This window comes from Prionailurus viverrinus, chromosome C2, assembly GCF_022837055.1.
Source record: "Prionailurus viverrinus isolate Anna chromosome C2, UM_Priviv_1.0, whole genome shotgun sequence".
In the NCBI taxonomy this organism is placed as follows: Eukaryota; Metazoa; Chordata; class Mammalia; order Carnivora; family Felidae; genus Prionailurus; species Prionailurus viverrinus.
This window is the reverse complement of record NC_062569.1, coordinates 81,452,456-81,464,307: the sequence shown is the minus strand read 5'-3', so window position 1 is coordinate 81,464,307 and position 11,852 is coordinate 81,452,456.

The window sequence follows — 11,852 nt, the reverse complement described above, 5'->3', positions numbered from 1 at the left end:
TCACTCTCAATCTCTCTCCCTCCCCAGCTTTTACTCTCTCTCTCCCAAAATAAATAAATAAAAACTTAAAAAAAAAAACTTACCAGAATTTGTAAAAAAAAAATTGAATTATTGATCATTCAAATTGAATTTTTATAAAATATTTTGCAAATGTATTGTTCTAGTGAAATGTAATCAAGTATTTGAAGACATTCCTCTTAACAAATAGTATCATAATTACAAAAAAAGCATTTTATTCAATCATTTAGACAACTTGGTAACTTCCATTTACATTTATCTTCTTTTGGTATTGTTATCAACATTTACTCTCCATGGTAAGACTGGGTCTCTCCGATATAATGAGATTGGATCTTTGCACAAATAGGATGGTCCTATCAATGTGTTAAAGGAAATCATAAAATTAAAATCTTTTCCAGTTCTACAGCACAATCACCTAAATTCATAGGTTTTCAGAGTTTGGTGTTCAGTCTTCTGGAGGACCCTGGGACTTGTTCAGCAGTCTTCTGAAGTCAAAACTAGTGTGCCTTTTCCACTGATGGTTCAAAACTTTCGGTGTATGAGCATGAACCAATGCTTTGACATCAAACTTTATTTGTAGTCACTGTATTCTTCTCTGCCACATCAGTTCCATTCATTCATCGAAGAATATCCTTCTTGAAGTGCTAAGAATTATTGATTTTGTTAAACCTCAACCTTTAGCTAAAAGCCTAGTACACATTCTACGTGATGAAATGAGAAGTTTGCATAAAGCACTCTGCTCCATACCAAAGTGTGAAAGCTGTCTGAAGGAAAAGCAATTTTATGGTTATTTGAGTTGAAAACTGAACCATCTGCTTTTTTCATGGGACACCATTTTTACCTGAAAGAATGATTAAAAGACAAACTATGGTTATTCGAACTTGGGTATTAGGCAAACATTTTCTTGAAAAAATAAGCAACAGTCTCACTTCATGGAAAACAACTGAGAGTATTTGTTGCCAATGATACCATTTGCACTTTCAAATAAAACTGTATAGCCATTTGCAATTTGTAAAATATGTATCTGCCACCATGAGCTTGACAGCTCACCAATACTTAGACTTTCCTGATGAGATTGGTAGTATTAACAAAGATAATTTGTCAATGTTGTAGAATGAAATGAGCCATCCCTTTGGAAGATCTACATAACTTAGCGATCTTAGTTATCAACATAACCATAGTATTTTCCATGTTGGCTGTGCCAATTTACATTCCCGCCAACATTCCCAACAAAAAAGGTTCCCTCTTGTCCACGTTTCTTGCCTAATTGCTGGCACTAGGACTTCCAGTAATATGTTAAATAGAAGTGGCAAGAATGGATATCCATGACTTGTTCCTGATTTTATTTTATTTATTTATTTTTTTAACGTTTATTTATTTTTGAGACAGAGAGAGACAGAGCATGAACGGGGAGGGTCAGAGAGAGGGAGACACAGAATCCGAAACAGGCTCCAGGCTCTGAGCCATCAGCCCAGAGCCTGACGCGGGGCTCGAACTCCCGGACCGTGAGATCGTGACCTGGCTGAAGTCGGACGCTTAACCGACTGCGCCACCCAGGCGCCCCAACTTGTTCCTGATTTTAGAGAAAAGGTTTTCAATGTTTCACTATTGAGTATGATGTCCACTCTAGGCTTGTCATTTATGGTTTTTACTATGTTGAGGTACATTCCTTCTATACATAATTTGTTGAGAATTTTTTATCATGAAAGGATATTGAATTTTGTCAAATGCTTTTTCTGCATCTATTGAGATTATCATATCATTTTTAGACTTCATTTCATTAACGTGATGGTCACATTTATTTATTTGTATATGTTGAATTATCCTTGCATCCCACAGAGAAATCTTAGTTGCCCATAGCATATGACCATTTTAATGTGCTGTTGAGTTGAGTTTGCTAGTGTTTTATTATTTTTTCATCTCTGTCTTTTCTGGTTTTCTTGAAGGTGATAATAATATTCTCATTCTACCTAGATCATAAAATAAAGTAATATCCCATGCTTCTCATATAAATAAAAATATCAGCTTTTTTCTGTAAAGCTTGATTAGAAAATACTTAATCAAGAACATCTTGGGCCCAAAAGAACATCCTATTTCTACCCCATAGAATTGATTTATGCACCTAGTCATAGCCAGTGGAGTTAGAAAATGTCAAGAATTCTCTGCAGGGGCAGGGCCTGTCCCAAGATGCTTACCCACTGGAGGATGCTGGAGGAAAGAATGTCTGAAGGCTGAGCCTTGGCCAGGACCCAAAAAAGAGAAAATGTTAGATTATACATGTGCGATGACCTCTTTTCCCCAAATCACCAATCAGATAAATCACCCATCTCTCATAGGCAAGGATTGGTGAAGGAAATAGAAGGCAGATTTCCCCCTGCCCCCAAAATTCCAAGATGATAGATGTTCTTTTATGAGCTGCTGCAGAAAAGCAAGCCAACGGAGAGAAAGATGCTTACCATCGTCCAGTATCTGTCCACGGCAGATGATTTTTTTCATTGCTATAACCAGAATATTCCTTTAATTTAGTGTTCTACTCATTTCATTCAACATTTTATTGTATTAATACTTTACATGCTTCTGCTTAGTCTCCATAGTTACTGTTTTATCACCTAATATCTGTCCATTAAAAATGGGACATATTACTTAAGTATTCTCTTACAGCTGTACATTTCAGTTGTTTCTCATTTTCACTTTGGTAATCATCTTCTTGCATATGGCCCTTTCCCTACTTTTAAATTTTCTTTGCTGCGTTTACATAAATGGGATTACTGAATACTTTTATAATCCTTCATACGTATTGCCAAACTGCTATCTACAGGATGATGCACAAATGCTAGACTTTGGCCTAAACATCACAAGGTAGAGGGTTCCAAATTGGAAAATGGTTTTTAAAGAGTGTGGACATTTTAAGTCTCCTCCTGACCCCATAAATATATTCTACACCTTTCCTTCTGCTATCTTCCTCCTCCCATTGACCAGTTTGTCAAAGCTCCGGAACAAATGACTTCCCTTAGCCTTTTATGGAGTTGAACAAAGCTGAAAACCCAAGGCAAAAGTCAGGGAACTTTCCAGAGAAGGAGAATTGAACATTATTCTGAATCTACTGAGGACCCCACCCTTTCCTCATTTCCTTTCCTGAATGACTGTCCAAAAATTCTTTTTAATTTGAGGACCTGCTTCTTGCTTGTTTAGAATGTCAAAGTTCCTCATTGGACTCTTTTTTTTTTTTTTTTAATTTTTTTTTTCAACGTTTATTTATTTTTGGGACAGAGAGAGACAGAGCATGGACGGGGGAGGGGCAGAGAGAGAGGGAGACACAGAATCGGAAGCAGGCTCCAGGCTCTGAGCCATCAGCCCAGAGCCTGACGCGGGGCTCGAACTCACGGACCGTGAGATCGTGACCTGGCTGAAGTCGGACGCTTAACCGACTGCGCCACCCAGGCGCCCCTGGACTCTTGATAGTAGGTATCAAGTATCTTATACAAAATCCTGGTTGTACCTGTAAATCTTTTCATTATCTTCCAATGTAGTTCAATTGTTTTTGTATACATAGAATGCAAGTTAGATGTTAATATCCTCCACAAAATCAAAGACCTCAATCTCAATTTACCTTTCGTATATTTTTTATCCAGACACTTACACCCTGCTCTTCAGGCCCCCAACTCAGGAAGTCACCTGATTTCCTAACTGGTTCTCAATTGTTTTCCTTTGTAGATCAGGTACAAAAAATATACCTCCTATAATTATCTTGTTGGTCTTCAGAGATCCTGTGCAGGTTAGAATAGCATTTGGGGGATTTTCTGAGAAGACTGTTTAATATCTCTTTTGTCTATCTTAGACTTCTCATTCATTCTAGTTTGATAATATCCACATTACAATTATCTATTCAAGTTCTACAACCTTTATACATACATATTAAGTTTTTCTGATTCAAAAATTCATACATTCATAGATTTTTTCCATGAATGTACATGAAAGCTTCAGTATATGTGAGATATCAATATATACAAGAAAGGTGAATTTTCTTGGACTTCAGTGCTACTAGAGCTAATAAATTATGTTGCTAAAATTAAAAATGAAAGACTTTTGTCATAACTGTGCTGAAATTTGCCCTATATTTCTTTGTCATGCTTTCAGGAGCTGGCGTAAAAAGGCCTGGATGTGGTAAGCCCTTAAATAATGTCTCCTCATTGGTCCACAGAGATGCTTTCTCATTACACACTTGGATTATTATTAATAAAATTGCTTCAATTATCTTTTGCTCACACTGTTACTAAAGTTAAAAATCTATAAAATAATAATAATGGAAGGATCTCATGTCATGTTTCCAGCTTTCTGCTAAGAACTTAGCTGGCAATAGCTGCTGATGGTGAGTCTAGGGACTCCTGACCTCTCTTGTTCGCTCCACTTCCCCCACTCCACTCAGACGCAGTGGCAAGTGAATGAAACAAGTCTGGAGCCATTTGTGTTTGACCCGTGAATACCTTAGCCACACCTTAGACTCCACCTTTCTTCTGATACCTTGAATTTAGAAGCTTATTTTTGGACTGCCTAGTTGGCTCTTTATAGAACTTCTCAAAGTTCTTAATACACAGACACACACACACACACACACACACACACGCTCCTGGCAATTATTACCAAAACTGCTTGCTATGGTATCCTTCTCATTTTTGGGGGGAGATGGTCTCTGTAACCAGTAAAACAATACTGCTTTTCAGCCTGAAGAGATATCCAGGAAATATATTACTTTGTAAATCCTCTGTTCCTTGATTATATAACTTCTGCTTTCTCCTGTGGTTCCTGATAACAATAACCAATGACAATAACTGTGGTAACCCCAGAAGCAGCCAATCTCCTTCTTTCTCTAAGGTCCAACCAACCGCTGACCACTTTTTCTTGCTTGTCAATAATTGGGGGAATAATTTGGTTAAACACTCAGGGATTATTTTGAGTGGCAGCTTTATAGTTCTGCGGAAAATACAAAATAAATCCCTTCAGTGAAAATGGTTAAAATTGTTCACAATATATTTTTTCCCATACTTTTCAATCTAATCTGTCATTAAGTCATGCTCTTTTTTTCTTGTAAATATGCCTCAAATCATCTATTTTTTTCCATTTCTCTGCTGCTACCTTAGTCTAAGCCACTGAACTATTTAAATACCTCCAAATATGCGACCCCTCACCCATCCATTCCTACCTCCTTTGCCAATCCCCTTAGATCAGTCCCTCCCTCTTCCCATGTACTACTTGATATTGTAGGAGGCTAAACTTTGCAGATTGTGATAACCAGGCTATATGTCAGCTGGCTTCCTACTGTTTCTACTAATGGGAGATAGGAGATTGGAGAATGTAGGAAGGGAGAACCCAGCTATTTCCCTCTTCCTTCCCGGCCATAGTCAACCTCTCTGACTCCGTCTCTTTTCTGTGATCTAGTTCCCATTTCCCATGGTTCCAGCTTCTTCCAGGAGACCCTGGACCCTAGGCACCTAGTTTGCCACCTCCTTCCTTGGTCCCTCCAGCCATGGCATGTTAGAGACTTCCAGCTGTTGCTAACTCTGGGTTACCTTGTTGGTAACAAGGGACCTGGGTTACCGGTTGACTTTTAATTCACTTCATCAACTGTCAACTATCAGCAGACACTTTCCAGACTGTAAAACTGTCAGGGAGAGAAATGGGCTACTATAACCAAAGAATTTAAGTTCTAACACTGTTGTCCTACTTCTTAAGACAAAGACTATCTCCATTGGCACAAAATAACAAAGCTATTATCATGGATTAGTTGATGAATGTTCTTTGCAAGAACTAAGACTCCAACCCACCACTGAAACCGAATAAAGACACCATTTAGAAGGAAAAATAATCAACAACACACACACACACACACACACACACACACCCCCAGACACCAAAAACTGACTTTGAACTGTGTACTCCCCAACATAGACCACTAATGATTGTTTATAATGTGGATTCTCCCTGGCATTTAACTCTTTCTTTTTGAATATGATGATGGGTGGGGCACCTGCCTCTGGCTAGACAGACTACATGAGGGTAGGTGCAGCTGCAGCAATATACAAATGGTGTTCAGATAAAAGTCTCTAGTGAGCAGGGTCTTCTTTGTTCTGTTGTTTGTACAATCACTGAGCAAAGAGTACCAGTATGAGCTTCATCTTTAATTGCCAGACTTCTCTGCAGTGCATACAATTCCCTTTCTGCAGTCATGGCAGTTTCTCAGCAACGCTGGTGGTCAAAAAACCCTGTACTGTTCAAACCCTTTGGACCACTGCATAATTTTAAAATATACAGCCTTTAGTATTTATAGCCCATGGAAATCATACTTTGAATCTGGCTAAGTCTCATTCCTCACAGACTTAATTTCTTATAAACTCATTGCAGCTACATTGGAAAGAAGGAAAAGGCTTGAAACTATATTCAATCAGGGGCAACATAATGTTTACAATTTGATAATTATGATTGCAAAACATCATGGTCTCCTTTAATCGGGGCTCTGACTATGCAGCAACCTAGTTCAAGCCAAGTTTTTTAGACAAATGAGGATATTAATATTTGGAAGACACAGTCCAATCCTTAAGAAGTTCAAAATTAGAAAATTTCACAAATGATGAAGCTGAATTATTTTTTAAGTTACACAAGAAATAAATGTGTTACGTGGTTGCAAATAATTGGAAGAGATCACATCTTGTTATAAAATTTAGAAAAGACTTCATGGAGAAGCCTTGAAAGACAAGATTTCATCATGAAAATATAAGAACAGCAGGAACAAAGATATCCCAGGATTGTCAGAGATATTTGTGGGGGCACAGAATAGTCTATTGCCTTTGGATTCTCCTGACCAGAAGTAGTAAACAGCTAAACATGAGAAAATGGCTGGGACCATTTTGTGAAAATTTAGAACATTAGAATGGGCAATGGGCCTCTGATCTGATAGCCAATAAAGAAATTTTTAAGGCAAGATAGCAGTGTTTATTATTATATTTTTATATCTTGCCATTTACTTTGATGTCAGGTTCAAATTCTAGAATACTTAGACATGAAATATAACAACACTCAAAATCCAAGAGTAAGATCTCGCCAGTGCTTCTGCTTAAAATATCAACATCTGGATTATTGCTTAAAGATTTAAGCAACCAGCACTTTTTATACTTTAAATTCTTTGGGCACAAAAGTAAATATATCCATACCTGTATGTTTGCAAATTTGCTTAGTTTCATTACAAGCCATAAGACATGTCAGAGTAACTCAAGTCACATTCTCCTGCCTGTTGTGAGCATAAAGAGAAATTCAACTGTTTTAGTTCAATTCACTTGATAGAGAATTGGGGAATTCTTGTCTTTTTATGGAACTTCAAGGAAGAAGAGAAGATTATGTTCTGTATTATGTGTTAGAATGTTCTGGGAAGATAAATACTATTTTTTTAATCAGCAATTGAAAATTGTAAGGGGAGTGTCATAAATCTAGTTGCCATGGTAAATCTCTGTGGAAAAAGTGGATCATTTATAAAAAACTGCTTTGCAAAAACATATAAAACATTTACCCACCCGCATTTGAAAAGACACTGCCCATGATAGCATTCTTTCCTTCATTCTAACTTGGCTCTTTCTTTCCAATTATTACAGTGAAACAAATCCACTTTCCTTCTTGTCTTTCTTTTCCCTTGATAATCTCACCAAGGATTAGCAATTTTATTAGTCTTTTCCAAGAACCAACATTTGATTTTTCAGATACTCTCTGCAGTATAATTTTTTAAAATTTAATTGATATCTGTATTCTCTATATCTTTTGTTCTGCTTTATTTGGATTTAACTTACTCTTTCTTTTATTATTATTATTTTTTTTAATGTTTATTTATTTTTGAGATAGAAACAGAGTGCAAGTGGGGGAAGGACAGAGAGAGAGGGAGACACAGAATCCGAAGCAGGCTTAACTGACCAAACCACCCAGGTGCCCCTAACTTGTTATTCTTTAAGGGGAAAAAAAAAACCTTCTTGAGATAAATGAGCTAGGGTTCATTGATTTTCTCTCTTCTTTCCTAATACATAAATTTAAAGATAAAAATTTTCCTCTAAACACAGCTTTCTCTGCATCATCTAGGTTTTGAAACATGGAACTTTTTTATCATTCAGTTAAATATATGTTCTAACTTCCATTTTTATTTCATTGCTCGATGGGCTAATTTGAAGCTCTCTCTCTCTCTCTCTCTCTCTCTTGTTTTTTTGAAACCCATTGAAACAACAGTTTCATTGAGAAAAAAAAGTGTATGGTACACTATTGTAACCTATAGTCACCATGCTGTGTGTGAGATCTCTAGAAGGTAGTCATCTTATATAACAGAAACTTTGTGCCCTTGATCAGTGTCTCCCATTCCACCCCCCTCCCTCATGCTGTCCCTGGTAAGCAGCACCCCACTTTTTTATGAGTTGGCTTTTTAGATTGCACACATAAGTGAGATCATACAGTATTGGTTTTCCATGGCTGGCTTATTTAGCACAATGTCCTCCAGGTCTATCCATGTTGTCACAAGTAGCAAGATGTCCTTCCTTTTTTAGATGGAATAATATTTCCTCATCTGTGTATACCACATTTGCTTTATCCATTCATCCATCAGTGGACACTCGGGTTGTTTCCATATCTTAGATATTATGAATAGTGCTGTTGCAGGACTGAGGTATCTCTTTGAGATCCTGATTCTTTTTTTTAAATTTTTTAATGTTTATTTATTTTAGAGAGAGATAGAGACAGAGAGAGAGAGACAGAGCACAAGTAGGAGATGGGCACGGACAGAGAGAGGGAGACACAGAATCTGAAACAGGCTCCAGGCTCTGAGCTGTCAGCACAGAGCCAGATGCAGAGTTTGAACTCGGGAACAGCAAGATTATGACCTGAGCCAAAGTCAGACACTGAACTTACTGAGCCACCCAGGTGACCCCTGCTTAATTTTTTTGAATAAAAATTCAAAAGTAGAATTGCTAGATCATATGGTAGGTATTTCCATTTTTAATGTTTTCAAGTACTGTTTTCCATAATGGCTGCACCATGAAGTTCATTTTAAAATTTTAAAAACTGTGACAATTTTTATTGTAGCTACCTCTTTTTCTAATTATTAATTTTTATTTTAATTTCATTTTTGGTCAAAGGATACACACTGTGATGTCAGTCCATTGAAATTCACTGAGATTTACTCTATCATATAGAATATAGTCAATTATTATAAGTGTTTTTTCAGGGATTAAAAAACGCACTTTTTGAAGTTTGGAGTATAGTATTTCATGCACGTTAATTAGGTCAAGTTTTTACATCTTTCAAATATTCATAGAGAATTTTTAGTGTTTTGTTAAACCGCTTTTATAGTACCGTATATAGTTTGAGTCTGTATTTTTAGTAAATGTTATTTGCATACACATTTAAAATTATTATAACTTCTTTGTGAATTAAATCTTCAATCATTTTCAAGTGACTTTTTACACCATATCAAGTGACTGTTCTTTTGCCTTAAAAATCTACTTGTCTGATATCACAATAGCTACACTGACTTTCTTTTGGTTAATAGTTGCATGGTATGTATTTTCCATCCTTGCACTTTCATTCTTTCTATATCCTTATGTTTTAATTGTGTCACTAGTATAATTGGTTTAAATCTATATCTTATAATTCATCCCAATCTTTTTATTGTATCTTTGTCCCCTTCTTTTGAATTTTTTTTTTAGTTTTTACTCCATTTTCCTGTTTATAGTAGCAGGAAAGTTATGTATTCTCTAACTCTTCTTTAAGATACTAGATATTCTGGGGCACCTGGATGGCTCAGTTTGTTCAGCATCCGACTCTTGATTTCTGCTCAGGTCATGATCTCATGGTTTGTGAGTTTGAGTCCCTTGTTAGGCTCTGCAATGACAGCCCAAAGCCTGCTTGGGATTCTCCCTCTCCCTCTTCCCCCCATGTGTTCTCTCTCTCTCTCTCTCTCTCTCTCTGTCTCTTCTCAAAATAAATAAACATTTTAAAAAAGGATGCTAGATTACTCTTTCAGAGATTCAAGTATGATTCCTTAATTTATTAAGTCTAATACCCATTTGCTTTGTAATCTGTGTTCTACAAGTAGCAAAGAAATTTTTAACTGCATTTAGATCCTTTTGACTTAGACACCACTGTTGTAATATACTTCAATCCCGTCTATGCTGTAAACTCAGAAAATACTACTACTAATTGGACAATACTCATTTATATTGACCCCCATCCTTTTCAAATTTATTTGTGACTTACCACCTGTATCTACAGCCTCCAATTTGGGATAACTTTGTTTTCCATAGAAGATCATCCTTTCATATTTCCCCAGCTACAGATCTACTGGCTCCATTTTTCTTTTTGTTATGATGTCCTTATTTTTATCATATTTATGAGTAATAGTATAGAATTCTAGATTGGTAGATATTTTTGTATAGAAAAATGGATATGTTATCTCATACTGGTTATTAAAAAGTTATCTGTTAATTTCTGTGGAGATTATCTTTTCCTGGCTGCTTTTTTTAGGTTTGTATGTTGCTTTTTTTTTTCTAAAATAACTGAATATATTTATTTCTGCTTTTTTTTTCTTTTTTTTTTTACTAAATGGGCTTCATGCCCATCATGGAGCCCAACATGGGGCTTGATTTATGACCCTGAGATCAAGACCTGAGCTGAAATCAAGACTGGGATCCTTAATCGACTGAACCACCCAGTTACCCCTATTTCTCCTTTCAAATTTTAAGTGGTTGAATTTTTTTCTAGTTAAACTTTAGAAACTAATATTTCACATTAGGACATTATGAATAAATATCACAGATGTTCAATTTCAATTTTGCAGTATTTTACTTGAATAGTTTTATAAATGATTAAGTTTTATAAATGTTGTATGATTATTCAAAAAGAATGTATACTATCTGTGTTGCAAATATCAGTATGTATCTTCGGCTCAGGTCATGATCTCACAGTTCGTGAGTTCAAGCCCCGCACCGGGCTCTGTGCTGACAGCTCGGAGCCTGGAGCCTGCTTCAGATTCTGTGTCTCCCTCTCTCTCTGCCCCATCCCCACTCATGCTCTGTCTCTCTCTGCCTTAAAAATAAATAAAACATTATTTTTTTTTAAAGAAAGACCTTTCTGAGCTGCAGGCTTCCTCAGGTTTTTAGGGAGGTGACTGGCATCAGCCAGCTTATTCCATGGGGTTTGGACGAGAGCTGGCCTGGGCTTTTTGAAAGGACAGTAACAAGGTGGCAAGCTTTACTAAGCCTTGGAAAGGATTTCATAATTCCATTTGGTATAATTTTTATGGATGAGACATGCATAAAATCCTCTTCTAAAATGATGAGATAGAGAAATGTCTCAGTGCTATGAGTTTCAGCTAACTTTAGTGCTTCTGTATGTTAAACATGTAAACAAGCAGATGTTTTAGTTGGAATATTTCAATATGCTGAAAGCCTCTTCCTTTTTAGTTTAGTGCTATTTTAAAAACTCAAGTTCTCTGGGACAACTGGTCAGATACAGGGAGAGAGAAATCTTAGCTATAAAAGAGTTGACAGGGTTGGAAAATTCCAATGCATCCTAATTGTTGTTAATGCTGAGTGCTTGGTGCCTGTAGCTCTATTCTAATAGTATTTTCTCAAAGATCCTTCTTGAGGAAATGCTAATAAGTGTTCTTACAAAACGAAGATGAGAGAAGTATTTTCCTTTTATAATTTATGTTTAATACCACATTAAAAAACAAAGATACTTTGTATTCTTTTATTATTGAAAAAATGCAATGTCTTTTTTTTTAGTTTTTTTTTTAACGTTTATTTATTTTT